Below are 5,781 nucleotides of genomic sequence, written 5' to 3'. Positions count from 1 at the left end.
TTGAACCACCAGCCTTTTGGTTAACAGTCAATTGCCTTAGGCACTATGCTACCAGAGTTCCTTGCATTGGGTAAGTCGGCTGCAAAAGACCTCTTTCAAGTGCTGAGGAGCAAAGACGTTCCTTGAGGACTAAGGTGTGCCTGATACAAGCCATGATTTTTTTATTCACCTCATATGCATGTGAGAGCTCGACAATGAATAAAGAAGATAAAGAAGAATTGGTGCTTTTGGGATGTGGTTCTGGAGAAGAATGCTGAAGGTACCATGAACTGCTAAAAGAACTAACAAATCTGTCCTGAAGAAAGTGCAGCTGGAATGCTCCTTGGAAGCGAGAATGGCCAGACTTCGTATCGCCTACTTTGGTCATGTCGTCAGAAGGGACTGTTCCCTGGAGAAGGATGTCATGCTTGGTAAAGTGGAGGGTTGACAAAGGAGGGGAAGGCCCTCATCAAGATGGATTGACACAGTGGCTGCGGCAATGGAGTTAAGTATAGCAGGGATCATGGAGCTGGCGCAGGACTGGGCGGTGTTCCATTCTGCTCTGCATAGGGTCACTATGAGTCAGAGATGACTCGATGGCACCTAACAAAACAACAACAATCTGCTGCAACATCTAGGGACTCTTCCCTCTCTCTGTCTCTACACACACACATACACACACACACACACACCTTACAATGCATGAGTGAGATTCTCTGAAAGCTGTTGTTGCTGTTATGTGCCATCAAGTCAGCAGTCTTTTTCAAATGCATCACATAGCTAAAAGCTGGTTGGACTATGAGGTAGACAAGAGAACAAAGGTGGACTCATAAGTTTCAATTTTCTATTAAAATGGATGTATTACTCAACTTGAGGTCAATGTTAGAACTTAGAGGGCTGTCCAAGGGCACATAATCATAGAGAACACCAGCCATTTATTTTATAGTAAATAGCATAAAATAACAAAACTGTTATTTTCTAATGAACTCCTTTTTCTCCCTGCTAGTTCGTTTGGGGTTGGGCAATCTACTTCCATAGTGATACTGCCTTGGAAACCCAAGGAGGGGTCACTATGAGTTGGGTCCAACTCGACGGCACATAACAACAACAACAGTTCATTTGGGATTGTGCTACTCATAACCAAAAAAGCCTTGACTAGGACAAAATTAATAATCAGTTTTTGTACACATCAAATAGTTACTTAACTGAAAATTTAGACATTAATTAATACGACTTGGAATAGAATTTCACAAATGTGTTGGCATTTTAGATGCACTTTTGTCTTTTGTAAAATGGAGCCATCTGCTACAAGCTAAGAACAAAGCATAAAACATTACTTAAAGTAACACAGAGCTTTTGAAATGGAAGTATGAAAAGATTCTTTAATTTTTTAATTACTCTTCCTTGCTTTTGAAATTAGTTGACATTTTATCTTTAATGGGGAGAATTATGAAGAGAAGCATTTGCCAGCTAGTTTAAAGGTTAGACACTGGCATGACTAATGTCGACAGAAAAATAATCAGCAAATTGCTACATTATTACGATCAGTATAACTGATTTTCCCAAAGAATACCTGGGATGTTTAACTTCTCACTTTCTTCAATGAATCTGTAACCATTTCTGTCACAAAGCAGGAATTTAACGCAATAAATGTTAGTTCCCTATTTTTGCCTGTTAAAAATATATTTTTCTAATAATAACTTGGATTTATATTTCATTCAAAACGTTTTGCTTTTAATGAATAACAATTTTTACTTTGATTATCAATCTTAACATCTTGGTAACATTTTCTCATTGGCAGGAGGGAGATAGGAGGAGCCGGGTATATTGGGTGTGGTAACAACATTACAGTTGCACCAAAATGTCCCCTGAAAGCCGAGCTTGGGAGACTTCTTCACTGCCATTTATCAGTCACCCTCAGCTTGGTCCTTGACATCACTCGTTTTTTTTCCCATAGTATTTCCATGTATAAAATAGGAATGGGAGAGTGGTTTTGAAAAATCACCTCTTACACTGGAAAGCTTGAGGAAATCAAGACTTTACTCTTATGGAGCTAATGTAGCATAGAAAAACATGGCTAATTTTTTCTTATTGAAAAATCAATTCTCTAAAGCAAAAAGCTCAGCTGGTTTTGTTTGGTTTATAGCATTCTTACTGTGATGACATAATAGAAAAGCATCAGAGGTGCATTTGGTGTTTCTCAAACCAGTACACACATCTTTGACCCCAGGATGGCCTGATCCAGATGTTGTCCTTTTTCCACTAAGTAGTATGGTCTATACTAAGTAGTATGGTCAGCTCCTTGGTATGAAAAAGCCCCATGAGGAACAGTATAAACTTGACTGGCTGGTTACATATCATCTCCACCAACTAATAACATTTCATTTAGATTTACAGAGTGCTTATTGAATTTTCTGCATGCTCTTTCTCTTTAAAGAGGCAATATTATCATATGAGAAAAAGAGATACTAATTGTTCAGCTGTATGACTTGGTATCTTATTGTTATAAATTCTGTTTTCTGATGGCAATTGAGGAATATAAAGTTGTATTCCCTAAAATATACAGGTACTTGGCTCTTTGAGGATCACTGCACCACAACTACTTGGCCATAGAGACCCGCCAATTTAATTTTAAAACAAACTTCCAAGTGGTTCATAAGCATAATTGTTGTTGTTAGGTGCCCTCAAGTTAGTTCTGATTCACCGGCTGATTCTGTGCCATCATTGCAAACATTGTTATGTTTGAGCCCATTGTTGCAACCACTATGTCAATTCATCTTGTTGAGGGTCTTCCTCTTTTTCATAAGCATAATGAAGTATGAGAATCACTGAAGGTCAGCATAAAGTCTTTCCAAACTTAAAACTGGCTTATTGACATTTTTTATTTCCATTACATGTGGCTGCCTAGCTGGGCATGGAAAACGTCTGCCTAGCTCTGGAGTGCAGGATTAGGATGATCTTTGAAGCCAGGTATTTCATTTTCCCGACTTTCTGGTCAATCTGTCAGCTGGTCCAAATGTGTGTTGGGCAAAGGGATATCATTTATCAGGCAACTTCAAATCCCAAATACAAATAAATAATTTTATCTTCTTTTAGCCTAGTAATAAAAGTCCTGTAACAACTTATACTGAATCATTATCACTTATCTGTATCTGTCTGTCTGGTCTGTCTATCTACCCTCTCTCTAACACAAAATTCTACCTGTATAAAATGAGCTAAGTGATCCACAAAGCATTTTTGGGAATACTAATATGCATGGGTTGTTGTGATTGTTAGTTGCTGTCTAGTCAGCCCCAACTCATGATGACTTTATGTATAAAAAAACCAAAATGTTGTCTGATCCTGCAATCATCTTCATGATGGTTGTTTGAGCTTATTGTTGGCAGCTATTGTGTCTATCCATCCCATTGAGGGTTTTCCTCATTTTTGGTGGCCCTCTATTTTACCAAGCATGATGTCCTTTTTCTAGTAATTGGTCTTTACTGATGATGTGTTCAAATATGCATCAAACACATTCTCAAATAAGGTTACAAACAACTGAATGCAGTAATACAAAGAGTTGTGTCAAGGAACACTGTGTTCTCATTGAAGTGATTATATCACATCTAGAGTGTGGCACTAGGAGGCCTTGATGTTCTGGCCTTGGATACTGGTGAATGGAGTAGAAGGCTTGTATTTGAATGCCTACATTGCCCTGTGTGACCTATAAAGTTTTACCAGGGTCTGGAGGTCAAGTGAACAGACAAGAGAAATGAGAAGCTTTGTGTTTTTATCAGAGACGAGATTGTGCTGCCATCAGAAAGTAGCTGAGTGACCATGTCAGTGGGTCTCTTCTATTTAGTTCTGTTGTCTTTTTTATTTTTTTTCCTCTTTGGATGTTAACCTGTGTTAGCAGTTCCTCCAAATTAAAGTGGAATAGCAATTGTAACAGACAATGGAAAGAAGACCAATTTGCCAGTCATTGTGGTTGACTTCTGCTCACCTGGGAAACTCAGAGCAGGGAGCAGTCTATGTGGGCTGAAGCAGCCCCTGTAGGATCCACAGGCCCACATCAAACTCTCCTTCTGCATCATTTTCAACTTTTTTTAGTGTGTAAACACTTGGTTTTTTGTTTGTTTGTTTGGTTTGTTTTGGTTTGTTTGCTTTCTGGCATATGCACTGTTCATACACATTCATATCACTTTTCACAAACACTGAATCCATTGCCCACAGTTTGGGAACTTACATTATTTTTCCTTTAACTCCATGATATAAACAGCTCTCTCTATAATTTAATATTCATCCTTATGGGGATCCGGCAAGATGGTGGACTAGGCAGAAAGACTGCACAGACCCTCTTCAACAAAGAAAAGGGAAACCAATTAACACAGACACAGAAGATAATCCTGGACGCCTGAGCCTTGAGAGGAAGGATATACAAGTGGACTAAACCCCAACTAGCAGAAGAATTTGCGTGAAAATACCAAAAAAGGAGATAGACGGAGCTGCCGTCTGGCAGCGATCCTGAGCAATCTTGAGGCACAAACATCTTGGAGATTCCTGAGTGGTAGTAGGACCTAAGAATTAACCTAAAAAAATCACCCTGCTAGCCAGCGACTGCACGGAGGACTGTGCACGGTCACTGGGGAACAAACAGAGAAGGTGAAGAGAAGGGTGGGCTGAGCTGTGGACTTTTGCCGGTCTGGAGACCACTGCCATTTTGAAGGTTTAAAAAGTGGCTTGACTATTTTGGATATTTAAAGAGACAGGGCTCTCACAGATTCCTGGTTCTTAAGAACACATTCTGCTTTCCAGCAACCCCAGGGACACTCAGGACCCGCAAGACTGACAAAGTACAATATTCCTCTTGTTACTCTTGGTGAACGGAGGTGTGGCCATGCTCCACTCACACCTACCTTCTGGGCCCACAGGAACTCCATCAGAGTCTGTGTGCTCAGACTGAGACTGGGTGCCCTGCCCTGTCCTCCATTGATTTTTTTTTTCTCTTTTTTTATTTCTATTTGTTTCTTTTTCACTTTCTTTTTTCAGGTGATTAGTTTGCTTGTATGTGTCTGTTTTAAAACAACTAATATTATTAATACTTTTCCTTTTTATTATTATTCTTAATCTTCCCCTCCCAGGTCCTAGTTTTCAGCATTTTTTCTTTTCCCTGTACCTGGTTGAAATTTTTACGTTATTTTTTTAATTTAAGGTTTTTTTTTTTTCCCCCTTATTTCTTGTGGGTAACCCTGTTCCTTGATTTTCTTTTTGCATTTTTTCCCATTTATTATTCTCCTTCTCTACTTTTTTTTTTCCTTAGTGCCCTATCCCCAGATATTGCAGGTTTTCTTGTTTTTTCTTCTTTATTTTTTCCCTTTTTTCTTTTTTTGGTTACTGTTCCTGTGTGATTACATGGTGCATCTTTTAATCCATGGGCTTTTAGTTTTTTTATGGTTATTCAATTGTAATTTGTGTCTAAATGAATGGGAGACAACAGTCCCCATAAGACACAATTACACCAACACCTCCTGCAACTTCACTTACTGAGCAAGAGCCACTACCTCCTTCTCCACCAAGGGGCCAATGATAAAAACCACCAACAAGAGCCTGAACCACCCTTGGCTGCTCTTCACAGTTAACAGAGATCTAAATACACCAACACCACAATACCTTGGAAACAACAGACCATCACAGTCCACACAGAGTAGCAAGATAAAGTGGTAGAAACAAGGAAGCAGGATACAGACCCAGAACACATCCCTGAGGAAGAAACAGCATTGGAACTCTCTGATAAGGAATTCAAAAGAATTATCTTTAGGTATC

Source organism: Orycteropus afer, unplaced genomic scaffold, assembly GCF_000298275.1.
Source record: "Orycteropus afer afer isolate SDZICR_OR568_19922 unplaced genomic scaffold, OryAfe1.0 scaffold00081, whole genome shotgun sequence".
Lineage (NCBI taxonomy): Eukaryota > Metazoa > Chordata > Mammalia > Tubulidentata > Orycteropodidae > Orycteropus > Orycteropus afer.
Note: the sequence above shows the minus strand (reverse complement) of the source record.